At 46.4% G+C, this 22,494-nt stretch overlaps 1 long non-coding RNA gene across 1 annotated transcript in view; it reads right to left on the bottom strand.

Moving 5' to 3' along the window:
* Nucleotides 1-21,767, bottom strand: part of LOC146176362 (uncharacterized) — a 34,130-nt gene extending 12,363 nt beyond the window's left edge. Inside the window, exon 1 of the long non-coding RNA XR_014701523.1 lies at nucleotides 21,666-21,767. This is a non-coding gene — a long non-coding RNA (uncharacterized LOC146176362). The remainder of the gene's footprint in view (nucleotides 1-21,665) is intronic.
* Nucleotides 21,768-22,494: the final 727 nt, after the last annotated feature.

The following is a 22,494-nucleotide window of genomic DNA, read 5'->3' as shown; positions in this document are numbered from 1 at the left end:
TCCATAGGCGGTGAGCCCCCCCCCCCCCCCCCCTTGCATTTTGATTGGCCAATAAAGTTTTCACTAATAGCACCTTGCTAGCAAAAGGTAATACAAGGAGAGCGCCATGTATCGTGAGCACAGCACAGCCCAGCTTTCAATCGGGAAGTGTAAGTTATTGCTAATTAATCGAATAAAACTTTACACAGCCAGAATTCTCTCATGGTATATTAGATAAACAGTATCCAAAGGAACGGAATATGTACTTGAGGGCGTATTGTGAAGTGTGTGCAACCAGCACTTAGTAACTGACAATGGGGTTTAGTCATATTTGCATGAAATAAGGTTAACTTTCACGGTGGATTAGTATATGTATCATTGAGGCAGACAATGTCCGGCTGTCAAATTACTGCGTCTTTTTAATTCTTCAGTTTCATCAGTAGTATATACCTATTCACTAAATATAAGTTGTATGTATGCTTGTGCGCCGGTGCATGAAGTTTCTGACCTCTGTAAACATGTCTTCGAAAGAAGCCCCCTAGATGAATGCACATCTGTGCAGACAGCAGAAAATTTGTTGTTTTTTTTGCGCATATGAGTTAATGCTCACTACACACCAACATTCCCTTCAACCAACAATGACTAATTGCAGCATGATTTTCCCTCCATAAAATTTATCCCAGCGTTACCTTACGAACACTCCCACCTTCCGAAAGCCTCTTGGAAATAATCATCGGCAATATTTGTGGCAACATTTCACACAGAAGACGTTAAAAGAAAAGTTCTCCAATATATTAGGCGTCGAATTTGTCAGCTTGGGCGTTGAGAGCGAAAAACCACGCGCCTGACTTTGCCAGATACTAGCGAGTGGCTGGCATGGCAGGCCGGTAGTTGTTCGTATGGTTGCCGACTGTCAAGCGATCACTTGATATAGTATCGGCTGTCACTTGAGCCTTCCCGTTTAAATAGATTTCAGTTCTGCATAACCTTGGATTTTGAGTAAGAGAGCGATCTCTAGGTCAAAACAGTTCTTGTAAGCTGAGAAAGGCCGCAGAACTGTTCTAAAGCAAAATTCTCTGCATTGTAACATCCTCTCTCCTCAATACTTTTGGGCGCCAAGGACATCCAGGTGCTCTAATGAATACCAATAGGGTAAATATAAACGATAAAAATTTGACATATCTTTGGCCGAAAATCAAGACAGTATTTTACCACACGGAAGGATTTTATAGGTTGAGTTGTAGATAGTGCAACGCCATGGTCGCATTAATGAGTTATCTAGAATCGTTGTTTTACCGTCAATGGCAAATTACTAGAAATCCACGTGATGAGCTTCGCGATGAGCGTAGCCAGAACTGCGGAACGTCTTACGCATAAAATGGCATCAAAACGGAAGGCACAAAACAAAACTTGGCGTGAAACCTGTTGCCAGATTGTCACCCGCTAGCTTTTGTACCTGTGGCTGTGTGTGGCTGTACCAAGGGCACAAAAACAGAACCATAAGCTCGGAAGAGGGTTCGGGTACATTTGTGACTACAAGGCATCGAATGAACCGGTTCGGTTCTCTTTTCAGCGGTCCATTGTCTACTTGATGCCCTTTGTAGTCATTCAAAATGTGTAATGTGGCTCCATCTTTGGGTTTTGAAAAGTGTAGTCAGTACTAAATTAAACAGTACATCGGCCTACCAACCCACGACTCCATGGATGTCAATCGATGTCGAAATTTGTGGAATACTATTCAAGAGCCTAAAGTTTCAGGTATACCCTGTTCTGTGGAATGGCTCGTATGCTTTGAGGTATACTAAAAATTACCTGATGATCATCAAAATTATACGTCAATAATCATAACTTTCCTCATTAAAAAGAAAGGATTCTATTCTCAATTCTTTCAGCCAAGGCAGGAGGTCCTTAAATACGAGCCTGGGATTTTACGCCGCTCATACGAGCGGTGGTTTTTACTGAAAAGCTCTCTCATAGCGAAAAAATGCGTAGTGTGAGGTTTCAAACTGCAATATAATTTAGTAGTATTTCATCAAAACTGTTATATTTTTAGCACCGCTCTTACAGCGTCAGCTAGGAAGAAGATGACGACCAGCAAGAAAGCGGGAACTCGTGAGCGAGGAGGTTGGAGGGTCACCATATTGAACTAAAGGGCACGAATTTAATGCGCTACTAGACACTGTCCTAGACTTCATTTTGTGCGTGCGTGCTCGTGACCCACTGAACCATTTAGGCGCCGAAACACGTTATATGCTTGCTTGGACCTTGCTAGGAGCGTTCAAGTTCGAATGTCTCATGGAAAGGATGAGAGCTAAGCGAACGGCTTGACGGCCTCAGAACACCCGACTTATCAATAAGGCAGGTGCTCTTCTGTCATCTTATTCCACAACGCTTAGACAACTGACCTGCCTCTTCGAGGTACTCAAGGCCAATAATGACGAGCTGAAGAAGATCAACGACGAGTACATAGGCGATGACGCATGCTACGCAGCAGAATACAAGATCGTCAGCGATTGCGAATACAGAGCGACGGACACGCTAGATGACCTTCTGTGTCGTCGCAGTAGGTTGACCTCCACGATGACATCTCCTTACGATGCTGCTGCTCGAGTCATAGCTACTTCTTCCGAAAGACCCGAAGACAAGCTGCAAAAGCCACCACAAAACCTTTCTCTGGGGCCCTGGGCCACAGGACGAAGTTGTGGGAGCAGTTTTACCGCATTACTCACCGCAGAAACGGTCTTAGTGCGACCGAGAAATTTCGCTATTTGCGACTTTTCTTGATATCGTGAGCAGGAAATTGTTTTCTGCAATGTCTTGCGACATACTCCTAAGATTGTTCCCATGTGCTCTTATCCTCTAGTACCACCGTTCACTAGCAACTGGTGGGGTAGGTGATGTCCACCATATCGCAGCGACTAGCTGAATCGGAGCTAGCTCGCTTCCTGGCGTTTCTGGAGACTGAAGAAGAGAGCTTTGGAGAACACCGGCAACAAAGACCGTGGGAACGCGCAATGCTGTCAAAGACTCAGACGCAATACCGTACAAACCTATACAAGACAGCGCTTGCACAACGAATGATGTCGTCAGTTCTTCATGGTCAATTCTCAAACATCAACGAGGCCTGTATGTATCGGGGACAAAAACAGAGAAAGGCCAGAACCAGAGGGCGTGTCAGGAGACGGCGGTTTCGTCCCCCTTATCGCCGGCAGAGCGGCCACTCGCGGGTGTGTGTTTGTGCGCGCTTGTGTGTGTGTATGTGTACGTGCTGGCGGCGTAAAAAGACGCAGACGCCCGTCTGCCCTGAAATTAGAGCCTACGGGGGTGCTGCGGGCCTGCACCGGGGACGCGAGGAGGATTCCACGCAAGCGTGGGGCGGGGGGGGGGGGTCCCCTAAAGAACAAGGAAAGAAGAAAAAGCTTGCCTCCCGCTTCACTGGCGCCGTTGAAGACAAACGCGGCCAACCGTGCGCGGAGTAGCTTGCAAGACGCCGAAGGAAACGGTGGTCAGTTTGAATTCTTCCATGTAGCCATTAAATCAGTTTGTTAGGTTTCACCGGAGTTTTATTCTGTGACCAAATTATCTCAACGTAGACGCGACGACCACAACGATTAAGACAGACAGTATGCATTGCCAATATAGTGACTATTTGACTTCCTCATGCCATGCTGATCTGCTTCCAGAGAAGATGCCGCTATCACAGACCGTGCGATGCTTTCGTTGCACAACCAAAGGACACCGTGCGCGAGATTGCTGTCGCAGGATTACGTGCTCGCGGGAGTCGACACGCTGCAATTATATACAACAAGGAGCGATGCGGAGAACCCGCCGATTGGGGATAAAATGAACACCTACGCAACCGCATGTACTTCCCTTGAATCGTCCTCGCGTATTCTGTTACAAATGTTCCGTGCCTTTGCTTGGATGACACAACCTGCTGCTGTGCTCGAGGCACCTTCGATGGAGGCAGTCAGCGCACGTTCATTACAGAATCATTGACAAAGCAGCTGGAAACGGAGTCCGTGGAATCTAGAACGATTGCCCTTAACGCGTTCGCGGGCGTCTTTGATCAGGCGCCCAAGAAACGACGCATCATTGCTCTGCACTGATGCCAGTTTTCAGATGCTGATCTTACTTGGCGTGTGATTGTGATTCCTCACATTTGCAAACGCATTGAGGAGACGCCCTTAGATTCTCATTTTGTGGCGGCACCCTAAGCAGTGTGGTCAGCGCACTGTGGCCGTACCGCTACACCACGATCTTGTCGACTGCTGTGGGATCAGCGTCTTAATTGGGGTGGCTGGACGCAGATTGTCTTAATGGGGCAGTTCCGTGGATGCTGACCGACGGTGTCACTCATCGGTTTGGGGTCAAACCTTGGGTGGACCTTCCAAGCTATCACAATATGAGGGAGAACGGAGAGATAGAAATCAGAAACGATGGTTTGCGTGTTCAGAACGAACGCAATAGAGAGCACGAAATGGCTCCTCTCCTTTTCGGAAACTGAAAGCCTGGAAATGTGGAATCCCATTATGCAGAAGGAGGTATTAGTGTGACCATGCAAGAGTTTGAAGAGAATATAAGCTTTCGCGATGCAAGATATGAAGTCATACTGCAATGGAAGCAGGCTGTCGAGATTTCCGACAACCGACACGTTGCCATCACAAGACTTAATGCACTCCTCTATCGCCTTTTGAGCAATGGTTACCTGCTGAATGTTTATGATCAGACTATTAATGAGTAACTTAAAGCTGCGCATGCAGAAGTGGTTGACAACCGGGCTACTTAAACAGAAAAGGTCTATTACACGCTTTCTTACAGATCTCCATCAGAGAGGAATATCGAGAGTTATTTCGCTTCCCTTGGTTCAGAGAAGGAGCTGTTATACGTATTGTGAAGACAGTATTCAGACGTGGATAATGACCCAAGTACTATTTGGGGCCACCTGCAGCCTGTTTCGACTTATTGGTACGAAAGTATACGAAACACGTATCCACCAACAACTTTGCGAATGGTTTTATGTCCATGAAGTTATAACTGTTGTGGTCACAGACGAAGCTTTGAAGTTTTGCAACCAAGCTCACGATCTTATGCAAGAAGCAGGAGTGGCCCTTCGGAAACGGACAACGAGCTCAGGCAGTCTAATAAAATCTTTAGAGCAAGCACACCACTACTCAGGTGAGGACATGGCCGTCCTTGGTGAGACTTCAGTCAACGTGCTCGGCATTGCTTGGCGTCCCAGACCAGACATTTTTATCTTTTCCATAGCTATTATGCTTAACCTCCTTAGCGAAGACCGACACAAAACGGTTCGTCCTACAAGAAGCGTCAAGAAATTTCGATCCCTGGGATTTATCCAGCCTTTTACCATCTGCATACTAATCTTCTTACAGAAACTATGGTAACGTGGCATCGGGTGGGATAAATGCCTCCCTGAAGACGTACAAGGTGAATGACGTGAGTTGGTACAACTACCGAAAGTGCAAGCGCTTCCAATCTCGCGTTACTTCAGTAGGGGAAGCAAGCTACCTAGCGTACTGGAAGTAAACGCGTTTTGCGATGATTCGCCTGTTATACGGTGCAGTGATCTATACCATGGCCAATACACCGAGAGAACTCCCCTCTAGTTCTCACAAGTCCCGTGTAGCCTTGTGGATAACCTTGCCTCGTTGAGAGTTTCTCGGAAGTCTGGTAGGGTCATGGGTTTTAAGCTACGTGCTGAGCAGCTTTCCGATTTGCAGGATTGAGTACTAGATATGGACAGATTCCACTATTGCTTTGTCCCGGATACGAGCCGATGTCAGCAAATGAAAGCAGTTTATACGTAACCGGATAACAGATCAGGGAAAGAACCAGCCCTTCTAAATGGAGATTTTGTCCGAGACCGGACAATCCTGCTCACCTCCTGACTCCTGCAGTTTCCTTAGGAAAGGTAATATGCAGCCTCACATGTTGGCATGGACTCGAGTGGCTGCAAAGACCAGCAGACCAATGGCCAGTGCAGCCGCTGAACGCTATCGATAGCAGAACTGGCATCAGAAGTGAGGTGGCTGTTGCTTGCGCAGCGGCTGTTGTTGAGTCTCCGAGCCCGACGAATGACGTTACACTGAGCAGCAAGACACAGACTCCTCTGGGTCAAGGTATAGGTTCTTCGATTTGTCGACTGTTGTCGCCGCAAGAGGGAGAAACCAGTCCGTTAACAGCTGAAGAGCTGGTCTGTTCGGATCGACTTGGGGTCACATTGGTTCAGCAGTTTTCCCTGCGGAGATCTGTTGCCTGACGAATGGCGCTTCAATCTACAAGAAGCCCCGTATAAAGGATCTCAACCCGTTTTTAGACACAGAAGGCGTCCTTCAAGTGGGTGGGCGTCTGGCCAACCTAACCTCGGCCGAAGAGCTCCAGCACATCATCACTTTGCACTGCTGCTGATGGTTAGAGCGCATTGCCAACTGCTAAGCTGTGGCGTTCATGACAAGTTTACACAGCTAAGAGACGCTATGGATTTATCCAGGGCGAAGTTTAGCGAAGAGCGATCCGGGCTGCTTTGTATGGTAATGTTACACGAATATGCTTCCCCGCTCTCCGGTTGTAATTGTTTCGAGTCACCGACTTTGTTCAAGGAACCACTTCAAAGTCATCGGCATTGATATTGCGGGACCGCTCTTTGTATCCTCACCCAACGGAGAAGCCAAGTGCTACATTGCGCCATTCATGTGTGCCGCGTCCCGTGCTGTGCATTTGGAGTTGGTCTCTATGTCAGCAGCAGCGTGTTTGATAAGCTTAAGCCATTGCGTCTCCCGAAGAGGCCTACCTCATGTCATCCACTCTGACAACGCCCAGACGTTCGAGAAGACATCTTACGATCTCCCCTGGCTGCATCGACAGCAGTGCAATAAAGAAGTAGCAGGACACCTCCGCAACACAGTAACGCATGGAGGTTTATTGTGCCTAACACCCCATGGTGGGGAGGCTGGTAGGAGCGATGGATACAAACCAGAAATCTTTCTCTGTGGAAAATTCCAGGCAAAACTCGACTTAACTGTGAAGATTTGATGACAGTGTTAACAGAAGTAGAAGTCGTTGTGAACTCCAGACCACTCACCTATATCGTGTCGAACTTGGGGCCGCCGTGTGCTTTACATCAGCGGAGGCTGTGCGCTGATGTAAGCACAGGCAACGCCTCTGAAGATTATTAAAAAAGATGGATGAAGAAGAATATCCTGCAGGTCGTTCCGCACCATTGAACTCAACTTGCCGACGTAGTGCTTGTTTATGCTGAAAACTTCCCAGGCAGTTGAGGAAACTGGACCGAGTCATAGAAGTTTTTAGGGGTGCTGGTGGTTACATACGCTCCTGCAAGGACAAGCTCGGCGACAAATTTGTGGCTACGCGAGCAATACAGAAGCTTGTGCCCTTGGAGATCAACACCTGATATTTAGCGGCCGGAAGTGTGTTAAATTTTTTGAACGGCTCTTACAGCGCCAGCGAGAAGGTAGAAGACGACCGGTAAAAAAGCGGGAGCCCATTAGCGAAGATGTTGGAGGGTCGCCATCTTGAGCTAAAAAAACACGAAAAATGCACTTTTTCTACACACCGTCCTAGACCTTAGTCTTTATGTGCGTGCTCGTGGCCCATCTTAAACATGAACAGCCCTGAGCATTGCTCCTAAACTTGGTGTTATCTCGCAAACTTCGAAATAGATTTGCACGATACAGAGGTCCTTGAAGCAGAAGCACCTGATGCAGCGGAGACGTGCTATACTGTTGACGGGGGCGTAGGTTGAAGTCTACGATTGACTTCACAGGAGGTCTTCTTAGGGTTTTTGCTTGGATTCCTTATAATCGTAAGGGATATTTCGAGGTCACAGAGAAGCTTCGTTGGAAATGTATGGGATCAGGAATGGCTACGGCAGATTTATTTAACATTAACACATAAAAAGTTCTGCGCAGAACAAAAAAACGTCAATGGTGCTGCCAAAGAATAACCTACTTGTCTTCTTACTTCGGTAGTTCCCTTCATGCCCATGTAATAGTGTGCGAGCAGTTGTGTGCGCAAAATACGTTCTTAAATTCATATAGAAAATTAAAGAACAAATATTGCGCAATTGAGCAGCGGAAATGTTTCTACTGTGAGCTTACGATTGGTTTTCTTTTTGCGTTCATGGCACTTATTTAGGATAATCCTCCTTCCTGTGTAGCCAAATTTTGTGACAGAAGTCGCTCAGAAAGTGAAATACTACATATACACAGGTAGCAGCGATTTAAGATCCTTCATGCGGCAAAGAATGCCATCTCGCGTGGCCTTACGTTGCAACGCCCATACCAAATGGCCACTAGCTTTAACTTCAGATGTAACACTTCTGCACTGGTAGAGTATACGGAGCGCATAAAAGGATCAGCTGCGAAACAAAGTAGTTTTCACTAAAAACAGTCATCAATGGTCGGCCCTCCAGCAAATGATCGTGGTGGAGATCACGGTTCCCATTTAATCGCAGCTTCCAGTACTACAATATTTCCACTAAAAGTTTAGTTATAGTTTGTATGGTCGACGAAACCAAACTACTTTTCATGTTTGGAATATAAAATGAATACAAAGAAACGAACATGGTATATATTGATTCGCAGAGGGAACTCACTGCTCACATTTCTGAGATGCAGCTGAATCCCTAGTCAGGAACGTCATAAAATGTCAGGTTTACTCTGTTATAATTCATGGTATCAGAAAACAAAACGGCAAAAATGCTTTCTCGCAGCTGTTCGCCCCAAGTAAACGTGGTGATTTTCTGCTCTGTATATCAATGTGTAGGACGATCGTGTTTTGCAAGAAAAGAATAATGCATAAGTACTGTTTTTCTGCATATTGTTATCTGCTTTGCTAATCTAAAATGTGATGTAAAATTTTATTTTGTTAGACCGATCCAAATATTTGAAAAAGAATATATATGACAGTTACGATTTTACTTCTGGCCTGCCTCTACGCCTTTTGGACGCGCTGAAAGGTCAGTGTTTCTACGACATTTTGCCATGCAATGTCTTATTACTTGTATATGCGACCTATGCAGTGCTGTACATTAGAAAAGAAATTTTTGTTCACAAATCGCAGATTGCTTAAACACAGATAGATTGCCGTGCATGCATTCATGAGCACTAAATAAACTATATTTGCAAATTAAGGATTCTGAAATTTAAATACGTTTGCCTGTTAACTATCAGTAAAACTTTCTGAAACTGTACTTATTTTTGCGACATCTGCTGAAGGCATCGGTTAATAATTTATAAGCTTAAGAAATAATTTCGAGGGAGTCTATGCTTTGAGTTGAGAGTTTACCGCGATAGCTTTGACGACCCTCCACGGCGCTTCAACAGTTACAGCGCTCGATTGCCGAAACCAAGGAAGCTTGTTAAAAGCCCGGCAGCGGAGACCGCTTTGCAATGGAGGTGAAAGGCAAGGCTGCTGTGTAGTGTGCGATGTCATTGCACGTTAAAGAGCACCTGGTAGTCAAAATTTCTGAAGCCCTCTACTACGGCGTACCTCATAGCTCTCCAGTACTTGTTACTGCTTCGTTGTCCTGGTTCGTGTCCTATACAAGCGTAATCAAATCCAGATCCTGGACTTGGTCTGGCAGAGGACCTGGAAAAGTTTCCTCCAGCTGCTTCCGTAAGGAGTCCCTATCCACGACACTGGCCGCATGGCTAGACCACGTCCGCTTGTGGTCCCCGAAGGCCAACGTTCTTAGACAGAGACAGTTGGAAGACTGCGCGGAGCGAAGTCGGCCAAAACGATCGCCGGTCCGGCGTGAGTTGATTGGAAAGCGACCGCAGCGCCCTTCTTCCCTGCTACGGTAGATGGATGAGGCCGCTGAGTTTTAATAAAGAGGCGAAAATTTTAAAATAATACTAACCCCCTGCGTTCAGGAATGCAACAGAAAATAAAATTGCGCTCGCGTTTTTTAAGCACGTTTTAAGGCTTGGTGGCGCGTGTTGCGGGAACTAACTTCGGGAATGAAAACGTGAATGGTGAAAAACGCCCGTTCCGCGTCATCAAAACGATCGCAGTCGGTTAAGGAAAGGCCAACTTCGTGGGGCACTTGGATTCAGGAGCGAAGGTTAGTGTCATCAGACGGTCAATTCTGGAAGACCATATGTCGGTTACTGGTTCAAGCATAAAATCAACTGATGCGTTTGGAGAGCAAGTGCTGGCAAAATTGGTTTACGTCCCTTTGAAACTGTTGGCTACTCCTAAAAACGTAGGTGCAGCCACGGCTGGCACAGAAGTTTTCTGTGCTTTGACAGACAGGTTATCCCCAGGGATTGATGCCCTTATCATCCCGGACACGCACGCGCAGTTGATGGGAGAAACCACAGTGATAACGCATCAGACCACGCCAGCGGGCAGCGGAGGTGATGGATTGTGCGGAGTCGTGGCGGCGACCGGAGCTATTACTGCGTCAAGCGAGCCACATGGTGCTACTGAACTAGGTGAGGTTTTTCGTCACGCAGGCACGGACGACTCTACTTTCAGAGACGTACGGAAGCAGGTCGGAGCGGTTAGCCACGGCGCGGTAGAAAAGCGTGTATTGAAGAGAACTGATTCAGATGTCTTAGACACTACAATATCTGTGCAGTGACAGGTAAGCAGGCATCCAAGGTTGATGCGATCTCTGATAATGATACACATCCGGAGCGGTTAGAAGGTGCAACCGTAGGGTCAGTAGGGGTGACCGCACTAAGCGGAGCGGGAAGGGTGACAACAGAGTGGAGAGCGTAGACGCAGTTGGAACTGTAATGGTCAGCACCAAGGATGCTGACGACAGTGCCGTTGTTTAGGGTAGGAGGCGAAAGGGAGAACGAATGGCCCTTGGTAGCCTTTTTCTGTTATTTGTGTATTGTATGGTCGCCTTGTTGGGGTGCCATGGTGCGCTGAATATGAAGTCACGAGATATCTACCCTGTTTGTGTGCCGCGCGACCGGTGCTGAAGTGTGCTGCATTCCTAGAAGTCATGCATCACAGTGGTGATGGGGGTGTCGTGCACGCTGTGTGTTTCTCCAAGCACCAGGAGAAAGATCGGCTTTTGCGTGTTTGTGTATGCCGTTCACCCCGCGAAGCATTGGCGGACTAAACACATTCCCGAAAGCAGAGCAGCGAAATGGCGGTGGTGACCGGAGAACCGGCGCCGGGAGGATGGCAAGGAGAAAAAATGTATGGGCTCCCGCAAGGTGCACTGCCGTGTCATCCAAGCTAGCCGCTGCCCGCGGCAGGGAACGGGTGCCTGCAATGGTCGCCGGCTTAAACCTCCGAGGTGTTGGGAGCTTGGGACGCGAAGACAGCCGTGGAGCTGGCGAGGAGGACCCTCGGAGGGAGAAAGGAGTCGGAGCGAGCACGGTGTACGAAGGGACGAGAGAAGACGACAGAAGAGACTGAACTGGAGTGTCGTTTGGAGAGGCCGCGCTCCGAGCGATACGTGCCAAATGCACGCAATCTGTAAATAAATTCATATTAATCAGGAAATGCCAATCGAGCTTAGTCGGAGAATGCCAGAGGGGCGGAGCAAGAGACCTGCCTGACTCATGCGTTCTGTGCTAAAGAAGGCAGCTTAAAAATATTTGCCTTGTGAAGAAGATTACTGGCATACCTATTGGTCGTCTGCGTTTTCTAATCTTAAATTCCTTTTTATGGCCTTTTAATCACGGAGACGCGAAGGACGACTAATTCGTAGCTACGGGCGAAAAGGCTTTAGAAAAACTAACAGAAAATACCACAGAGGCCAATTTAAAAATGAGACAGGAGTCTACATTTGTGGAAAGGAACTTGTGTAAACTTCAAGCTCAGCTGCTCACCGAGCTTCACAATGCGTGAGCTCACAGCTATAACGTGACCTCGAGAGAAATGTCACAGCTTGGTGCACTCTTAAAGCATGCCGGAATTTTCCACAAGTTAAACGGGGTGTAGAGATGGTGAACAAACACAGCAGTACTGATGATTATATGCTCATCCTCCTCGGCATGCCTGTGCTTACTCGATAATTTCAGAAGTCGTGGCCATCGCACGCCACCTTGCCAGTTTACAATGAGAGGGAGAACAGGACATGGCATATGTGACCATGACTTCTTACCCTTCCCCGACGGCTCTGGCGTCTTCCACCTTAGACTTTCGCAACGCGGTCGGGCGCCTGTGTGAACGGTGGTGATGATGCGTGACGCCGGGGTGAGGGTTGCGCAATCGGCCGCGCTTCCTTCGGAAAGCGTCTCAATCTTAACGTTCTCGCCACTTGCTCCAAAGGATGAGCCGAAACATTTGTAAAATGACGGCAGAAACTTTAGAACTGTTTTTTTTTTTTGTACCAGATTCATGCGATTAATCTCAAAATATCAACGTAGCAAATAGCAAGCATTACGAACATTTCAGCTGAATCAACATTCCCATTTTGATATTACTACCATATCATACCAGCGGAATTTCATGAAGAGAGCTCCAGATAATGCCATAGCTCGAGCTGATGCTGCCCACGTTGTTTCTCGCAACCGACTCACACCCTCCCAGCTCTCCCAGAAACGTCGCTATGATTTCTGTCATCGCAACACCCATTATTCTTGCGGGTCTCTTGTGGTGCTTTGGACCCCAGCTCACCGCGTCGCCCTCTCGGAAATTTTTTGGCCCATTATACAGGACCCTACCGTATTTTACAAGTGACTCCAGTGACATACGAAGTTGCACCCTTGCATCCCACACGCCATACCCCTACACCACGCACCGAGACGGTCCATGCTGCACGCCTAAAGCCATACTACACGGAGACTGGTTTGGAGGCTAGTACGCACCGGGACGGTGCTTTTCAGCTGGGGGGGGGGGGGGGGGGGGGTTAGTGTTACGTTAGGCGATGCATGCGCTGATATGCGCTTAAGAAGGAAAAAGAAGAATCTCGGTAGTTTTGGCGAAAACGACGACGTATGAGCAGTGTCGGCTGGTGACTGCAGGAAAGGCTTGTTGTGTGAAAGCCTTGTCTCCCGTCTGCGCTCTCTGCAACCACAAGCTGAAATACCCCCGTAACAATAATATACCATATATAGTCTATATATCTCTACTTTCTTATTTTTACCAACCCTGTGCTTTCTTTCTGTCGCTCTTCTTTGATTTCCTGTACCACTTCCTCACTATCCTTTTATTTTCGCCGCCTCAGCCAGGTGCTGTCGGGCTAGCAAACATATTTTCCTACCTTTTTGATATCTAATGATAAATTACCACATTTGGTTTGGTAAAACTTTATTTCCCACAGTAGGGGTCCTGGAGCACACTCGGCTAGGCACCAGGTGTAGAGGGCAGCTCCCACGTCGGCACAGAGAGCCCGCAGCTCTCCGCCGCCGCGCGGGCCTCCTGGACAGCCCGAAGCTGATCATGTAGGGAAGCACTCTTTAAAGCTTTGTCCCAACGTTCTTTGTTCTTGGCATGGGCGTCGCTCGATGCACAACCACACAGCATATGGTTTAAGTCTACACGATCACTGCACCGTTCACACACATGTTGTCCGTCGTAGTCTGGGTCGATGGGCTTCATGCGCCAGGTGTTGGGGTATGATTTTGTTTCGAGCAAGCGTAACGTGACTGATTGGCTGCGGGCTAATTTCTTATCCGGGAGGGGAAGTGCTCGTCTGCTTAGATAAAAGGGCTTAGTGAGCTCGTTGTACGTGAATAGTTGATCTCTGTACTCGATATGTGGAGTAGCAGGGGAAACCGGAGGGATGCGGTCGATGAGTCCTCGCGCCGCCTCGTGTGCGATCTCATTGAGATTCCGCAGGCCGCCCCCTAAGCTGCCCATGTGTGCCGGGAACCATACGATGGAGTGATCGGTATGTTACTTCCGTCTAAGATCAGTAGCGTCGTCTTGTCTATCCCGCCCTTGGCGAAAGCTCGAGTGGCTGCTCTAGAGTCGCTGTATACAGTTGGGAAGCCCGAGTCTTTTAGAGCTAGTGCTATCACTGCTTGTTCAGCTACTTCTGGCTTCTTGGTGTAAAGTGTGAGTGAGTTGCGCGTACGCCCGTGTCCGTCGACTACTGCTACCGAGTAGGCATGCTTTCCCGGTATGTACGCTGCATCCACGAAAGCTGTCTGGTCGGGGAACTGTGCCGCGTCCGCAGCGAGGGCTTTGGCGCGGGCGAGCCTTCTTCCTTGATTTTGGATCGGGTAAACGTTTCTTGGGAAGGGGGACACTTTGATTGCTTCTCGCACGACTTTAGGTAACTGCAGGACGTTGTCCTTTTCTACTATGGTGTTCAGGCCGAGCTTAACGAGAATCTCTCTGCCCGCTTTGGTGCTTGATAGGCGTGCAATCTGTGCCGTGTGTTGTGCCTCGATGATTTCGGCAAGGGTATTGTGCACTCCTAGCTGTAAGAGTAGTTCAGTGGAGGCATTATCGGGGAGCCCCAACGCTGTCTTGAAAGCTCGGCGTATGTGTACTTCAAGCCTTCTCTCATGTTCCTTTTTCCAGTTGAGCATTGCAGCCACGTATGTGATGTGACAGAGTACAAAAGCATGGACCATTTGAATAGCGTTGTCCTCGCTCAGTGCCCTGTGCCTATTCATGATGCGCCGAAACATCCGGATCGCGTTTGCAAACTTGATCGTGATGCTGTCAAGCATCGCCCAGTTGGACCCGTTGCTTTGGATGATTAATCCTAGAATTCGTATTTTATCAACCGTGGGTATGCGATTTCTATTCCTGTCGTGTATCTCTATACATGGTGTGTGGTGTCGGCGCTAGTCGTTGGACGGGCGCCCTGGTCTTGAGGGGTGGTAGATGAGTAGCTCGGATTTTCTAGAAGAGCATCGAAGTCCCATTGGGGCAAGATGGGCCTCGGTAACCGTGATGGCTTCTTGCATGCGCGCTTCCAATTCCGCATCGATGCCACCGGTGCTCCAGATGGTAACATCGTCTGCGTATATGGTGTGCTCCACATCAGCAATTTCACCCAATGCGCGAGAAAGCTTTGCCATCGCCAAGTTAAATAAGAATGGTAAAAGTACTGAGCCTTGTGGTGTTCCCTTATCGCCCAGATTAAAGCTCTCCGAGACGTGGTCGCCTATCCGGATAGTGGCCGTTCGATCCTGCAGAAACGCCTTGACGTAGTGGTAGAAGCGTGTTCCGAGATTGTGGTCAGGTATGGCTTTGAGAATGGCTTGATGTTGGATTTTGTCAAAAGCTTGCTCCACGTCGAGTCCCAGTAGTGCCTTGGTGTCTCGTGTGGAGCGATCCAACGGACTTTTCTTGATGCGTAGCATAGCGTCTTGCATTGAGAGACCTGGCCTGAAGCCAATCATATTCTAAGGGAAGTACTCCTTTTCTTCTACGTATTCCGATAGTCTATTCAGGATGACGTGTTCGGCTAGCTTTCCTAGGCAGGACGTCAGTGAGATCGGCCTTAGGTTGGGTAGGCCCAGCGGCTTGCCCGGTTTTGGGATGAGGATCGTATTGGCATGCTTCCACTCTGCAGGTAGTTGGCCAGTTTTCCAGACTTCATTGATTTGTTGCGTTAGGAACGTGACCGAGTCGTCCTCTAAGTTTCGGAGAGCCCGATTTGTGATACCATCGGGGCCGGCTGCAGAGTTACTGTTGAGTTCGTGAATTGCGAAGCGCACTTCGCTTTCTGTGAAGTCCGTATCTAGCTCTGAGTTTGGGGCACCGTCATAGCTTTTCCTTTGTAAGGTACTTGGTAGCTCCAATTTAAGCGGTAAGTACCGTTTGGCAAGGTCATCCAGAAGGGCTTCGGCGGTACCGATTTGCTTCTCGCGATGTACTAATTTGCTTAGCCTGATCCGTTGCGTAGTTTTGGACTTTGTTCCGTGTTCGTCGAGGAGGTGTTTTATGAGTCCCCACCCATTTCCTCTGCGTATTTGCCCATTGAAGGAGTTACAGACTTAATCCCATTGTTGTCGGGAGAGAACCATGCAGTATTGTTCAATGGTCTTGTTGAGTTCGGCTAGTTTCCTTCGTAGTCTTCTGTTAGGACGCTGACCCTTCCACTTGGATAGAATTGAATGTTTGGCTTCGAGAAGATTCGCTAGCCGGCTGTCCATCCTCTCTACCTTAACGTCCGTGGTAATTGTCCGTTCCGAGGCTGCGATGTCTACTTTGAGCTGTTCGGTCCAGCTCGTTATCGTGTGCTTTGTGGTTGCTCCTGATGAGTTGGATGGCTGTGCCCGTATTGCACGAAATTTGTCCCAATCGATAAGTTTGTATTCCCGTTGCCTCTTTCCCGGTATCTCTGCATCAATTCGGAGAATATAGTGGTCACTCCCAAGGTCTATTCCCGAGTTGTGCCAGACACATTTTTCTAGGCCCCGGACAAAAGTAAGGTCCGGTGTGGTGCCTCGACATGTGGAAGTGCCACATCTGGTTGGGGTCTCCGGGTCTGTGATCAGCGTGAAGTCGAGATCGGAGGCTGTCGTGAGCAGACGATCTCCCTTGCTAGAGGGATACGCGTAGCCCCAAGCCTGGTGTGCGGCGTTAAAATCTCCACCTATAATCAGCGGACTGTCTTTGGCAATGTGCGCAATCTTGGCCAGAATGCCTCTAAACCCTTGCCTCGTATCCTTAGGGCTGCTGTACAGATTGGTGAGGAAGATGCTTTGCTTGTTCCCTACGTGGTCATTCGGTATGATCTCAATCGTGAGGTGTTCTAGATAGCAGGCTGTGTGGCGGATCTCATGCCGAATGTACGGGATCTTCTTTCCAATCAGTAAAGCGACGCCTCTGCCCTGCTCTTTTCTGTGGGCTTCTGCCGTATATCCCGTAATTTACTACTATTTAATTTTTGTGTCGATACCAGGTCATTACCAGCGTAATGTTGCAGTAAATCTAAGTACCCCAGCATATGCTAAGTTCAGTATCGCTGCATTGAATGTACAGTTCAATACCATCACAGCCAGAATCGTAGCGTTGGTCCCTCGCATGGTCTTCAGAATGGCGCAAGCTGTAGCGAGGCCCGGTGACGAAGTGTTGTCGCGGTTCACGCCTTTTATATATAGATTTGTTGCCATGCAATGCTGCTATGTTCAAGTCCGACTTGCAGGCTGTCACTTGATATATCACTAAATTCATACAGCTGCACAAAATGAAATTCTGAAGCCATATCAAGCCCTATATGCCCGATGATATTAGCACACAAGTTTTATGATAGGTTTCCACTGCAATTATAATGACCATCACCTTAAATGTTCATCACTTCAATTTTGTCTCATAGCATACAGAATTAACAGGAAAACAAAGCATGCAGTTACTATACGTCCTGTTGAAATGCACCTTTAGCTGTGTCCCTAACTCCACGCATGCCACTTTTCAGAGATTTCGCAGTAGAGGATATATATGGCATGATACATAAAGAGCACTTTTGGGTAATTTGACGGATTATTCAATTCAAAGAAAATAAAAAAAAGCTCATAGGATTTAATGTGCACTGTGCACATCCCTTTTTCAAAAAGTCACTGGAATACGTTTTATGCTGATCATGCACGCAAATGCAGAGGCAGCTCCTCAGCATACATATTTTGTGTGAGTAAAATCAATGGTCTCGAAAAGAAAAAAAAAACAAATTGTGTGCTCTCACTTGTAATGGAGCTTTATGTTATCCATGATGCGATGAAGGCTATAAATGCAATACCATCTATAATCGAAGCTCACATTTACACTGACTCTCTAGCAGCTATTAAACAGCTCAAGAGAGTTACAAGAACCTTAAGAGGTACCCAAGAGATACATGCTCTAAATAAGGAAATAACAAAACGCATTCAGGTTCATTGGATACAAGTAGACGGCAATAGCATAGATCATCAAAAAACGAATACGCTTACACACCAAGCCTCTAACACGAATGGCTCGCCACCAAGCCTCCCATGATACTCGCTACACTTTCCCAACCTTGGTATTTGTTGCAAAGAAACGTGCACGTTCCTTTCTTCCCTCGTGCACTTAATCCCTCCCTCATAACATAACGAGAATGGAGGAGGTGTCCCTTACAAAAATTAGTGCCTTTACCCCGGCGGTGACGTGCCGACGGGGCTCTGAGGAGGATGCAGTGCAGAGCACATACCCTAAGTGTACAAGGCCAACTGCCGAGTTGGATCTTCGCCACCTTTTATAGACGTGCCCAGGAATGCAGCCGTCAAGAGTAAGACAACTACAAGAAGTTGGACTGCCGGCTATAAAGGAGGAACATTTACACTTGTGGCCAATGGACAATAATAAAAGTTTTCTTGAATAAAATAGACTGCATGACTTCCTTTAAGAAGGCAGCCTCATTCTATGCCTTATGGCAAGCATTTGAATAATAAAAAAATGAGTGCACTTCTGGGTGACCATCTTTGTAGTAGTGAAATGCAGAACGTGATTGGGGGGTGGCATGGTCAAGAATTGTCAAATTTACAATAATTTATTTCTCAACTTTAGGTGCGAAATTTTCTCTTGCAATATTTTCACATCTGTCTGAAACGAGGCAAGGGAGCAATTAATACAAGTTGAAGTTCATATACATATATGTAAACAACACTATTTTATACAACTCTGTTATCATTGTAGTGTATGCTCAGACGCATTGTTGACCTGAGATGCACATGTCACAGCCGACTGGTGACGAGATGTGCCTCCTATTCTACACTGTGCTGTGCTGTTCAGGCATCCTTCCCCAACCGAATTTACACCATTTATGCTGTTTGTTGATGCAGTATTCCTACTACTTTTAGAAAAGTTGAGTGAAGAGCATCTACAGCATACTGGTAAGGTCAAACATTTTATTCAGCTCTGTTGTTTCTATATTTTAATGGTTCACACTTTTCTAACAATTCGATTATGGCCCGCAATTTGTAAGATGCAGCTACTGTTAATAAACATGCGGAAGTAGAAGTGCAGTGATGGCAAAACTTTGCTGCTAGCTGCTAGCTGAATATTTTCAGTGTCTTGCTGTTTTGTATAATGATGCATTCAATTACCTTAAGCTCAAGCTGGTTACTGTTTTCTTGAGCATGTTGTAGATCACATTATTGTCATTATATTCTACAGGGTACAGGGTGCTTATAACTGGGGCTAAATACCAGCTGCTGCTTTCTCTTTAGTTGTACCCAGCAATAAATATGCCATAGATATTTTAAAGAAGTGCCTGCAAAATGAAGCTTATACACTTAGCTAAATAAAACAACACTTAAGCAAGTGAATTAGGTCCACTAGAAGAAATAAGGGGCGCGAGGGATTGTCAGGATGCTGGCACAAAATGCTAATGCCTTGCGGGCTTAGCAAATATTCACATAGCTTTCCTATTTATGAAGTTATTGTCTGATATCAATGCTATAATTCAGAAAGCAGATGCCTCCAGGTCAATAACAGGCCTCCAAAGGAAGTCATGCAGCACCTTAGCATCAAGTTGTGCCACAGGTATGATGTGTACGTCTTTGTTTGAAGAATGCAACCGCTGGAGCATGAATACGTGGGCTGTTTTTGCAGGGCTTCACAACTGAATGGCAGCATCCATCAAGCCAGTTTTGCAATCTGAAATGCTTCAAGTTGCATTTCATCCATCATTAAAGTTACTTTTTGTTCATGCTCTCTATGTGTTCAGAACCCCTTCACATAAAAAGTTAGATTCCTGTTTTCTGTAGCCAGACTTGTGTTTTGTGATGAACATGCAGAGCCATTCTCACTGTATCAGTGTCAGACAACCTACTTTCAAATGAACTTCTCAAAAACCTGTGAGCGTGACGTGAAACTGTGAATTGACTCGCAAAACCTAAAGAACCTGGGGGTATCAGAGTATTGTTTAAAACAAGATCTACTTTGTTTTTGAAGAATTTTAGCACCTCCAAAATGCGAAACGCTCATCACTCACTTAATCCAGTAAACTTGCTACTAAATCATAGCATTGCACGTATCAGTTGTCTCACTTTATTAGCGCTAAATTAGTCACTTTTCCGGATGCAATAGTACTGTGGAACGCCCTGCCAAACACCATCGTATCATGTACTGATCCCAAGTCATTCAGCGTAAAACTGAACGACCAACTTTCGTGAGGCATCGATGGTAACGTCGGCGGAATTGTGGGCGCGGGGCCGCCGCGAGGACAGGGACAGCACTTTTTCCTTGTCTTGCCTTTTTTCGCGTGTTTAATACCTCATGCATATAACATAGATTTGTATAACAGTTTCGGCATCATTTACTTATGGTATATTGTTAATTTTGTTTTTCATATTGTTCCGTTTAACTTGTGCATTCTTTCTCTAGTTTCTGTTTTCTTGTTGTTCTAATGTTTTCCTGTTTTTGTTCGCATTGCATATTGAGTTTGCTCCCCTCTTATGTAATGCCCTCAGAGAAAAATGAATGAAATTAAATTGTAGAAGACGAACCCTCTCAGAATTAAGGCTCACTGCATGCAGATATTCCTGTGAATCTCTTATTAAAACACATGTAGCACTGTTTTCAAATCCCTACGGTCACTCAGCTTTTCAGGTACAAGCAACTCATCACATTTGCCCAGCTTCACTAAAAAACGCTTCTAAGCGAAGATCGGCAATGACGCAATCACCCGCAAACGGACTGCGGAGAAGAATGATTAAGACCGTGCAATTTTTTTCTTCTGAAGTTCGCGATAGATTTTGGTGCTATCCGTATGTTCAATGAACGTTGATAACGTTCAAAGTGATAGCGGCCAAGGCGTGGCGATCGTTCATGCTGCCGATCGACTGCGTCTGCCACTGCTATCCACTGCGCGAGCCATTTTCCTGTGCGTCTTAATTGTCACCGCGAGTAATTCTTTACGTGGCATATGCATATGCGTATGATTCTCTCACTAAATAAAAAAACGTTTGAGCGAAACAGCCTCATTAATTATTTGCAACGACTGCGTTCGGGACGTGCGTGGCTAAAGCGACGGTGGTGAAGTCCATTTCTTCCCCATTTGCCGGCCTGTACGGCGAAGTTTCCGCATACGCACCGAGTATCCGGATTAACCGTACGCACTCCGTAGTTACAGCATCATGTCATTGAGGAATCCGTATGCTCTGCACACATCCGTGCGTAATCGCCGTACATGCTCCGTACACTCCATTAGGACATCCGTATCGATCGCATGACGTCTATATGTTCTCCGCACACGACCATCCGCATCCGACGCATGAAATCCGTAAGTTCCGCAAGGACTTCCCTAAAGAACGTATGGAATCCGTTTGTTTTCCGTAAGTGTGATGCGGAAATCGGAACGGAATCCGTATGTTTTCTGTACTGCTGTATACGGAGTTTTTTCAATAGGGAGGCCTCTCACTTTTAAAGAAAGTACTGCTTTACTTATTGTGATGCGCATTGTGCTACTCTGCACCACTGTTATGGTGCATAACTCTGAACAGCGGAAAAGCTGCTGCTTCAAGAACACTAAACATCCGTAATCTTCCGATGTTTCTTACCATCTGTGATATATTTGCAGATAGCGCTGTCTGTGGCTGACGATTGTACATATTTTTGATAATAGCTGATCAAGCGCCAATACAATCATAAGGACGCCGAGCGTGAATTCGTCTGAAAAGCTAAGGATGTTGAGCTGCCAAGAACTCACTGTGCTAGACCACTGGCATCCCAGTATGAAGCAATTTAAAAATTGTCATTCGCTTCTACTCTCACCTAGTAGAGAAAACCTTGTCTGTGTTTGCAGCATTACTCACGTGCCAATGAAATTTTTCGTCTTCTTTACTATGATTGTAGCCAGTTCGCAACATGCACTCGTTTCCTTAAAGTGAAGTTGTGTGGCCATCCTTTGTTGAGGTAAAATAATTCTTTAGATTGCTGCTCGTTGAATTTCACATTCTATTTTTTTGCGTGCAGGTCACTGATCCTTTCATGCATGCCTCTTTTGAACAAGAATGCAATTCGCAGAAATAATGAGCATTGTTCAGTCCGATTCTTCAACGTCCGGAATATCTATAAGGGTCTTGAACTGGGTGTTTGCTGGGTGAAATTGTAATGGATGGGATATAAAATCAGCTATTGTAAAACGTTCAGTCATAGAGATTCCTGGCACCCATCGCCGAAGAAATGTGGTCGTGAGTGGGGACCACTTATGTGCATATCGCTCGCACAAAAAGAAAAGGGGTTATGATTTTGCACTTCAGACATAACAATGCTCTTCATATCTGGATTTACTCGCAGCTGGGACCGTTAAACAACTGTTTATTTTGGAAATAGCCAAAGGCGCTTTCGAATACACAACACAACTATTACAAGCTGCATCAAGTTATTATTAATAATTTTCTAGCGAAGAGCTTATGACGTAACATTGCGACTTTGCTGGGAAGGTTTCCTTAATGCAGTATAGCAAGTTGTAGGATGAATGAGAAGGTATATGCAGAAAAATAACAAAAAACATTGACCAGGATCACCTTTTTTTCTCTAGAGCTTTCAGATAAAATAGATACCTAAATGCAGATTTCACGATTATTCCAGACACAATGCGCTAGGAATGTCTAACAGAAAGTCTTCTATACCTTAATTTTA

Source organism: Amblyomma maculatum, chromosome 10 (assembly GCF_055883805.1).
Source record: "Amblyomma maculatum isolate TAMU_Amacu chromosome 10, ASM5588380v1, whole genome shotgun sequence".
In the NCBI taxonomy this organism is placed as follows: Eukaryota; Metazoa; Arthropoda; class Arachnida; order Ixodida; family Ixodidae; genus Amblyomma; species Amblyomma maculatum.
The sequence above is the reverse complement of the archived record's forward strand: the minus strand, read 5'-3'. Positions and strand labels throughout refer to the sequence as shown.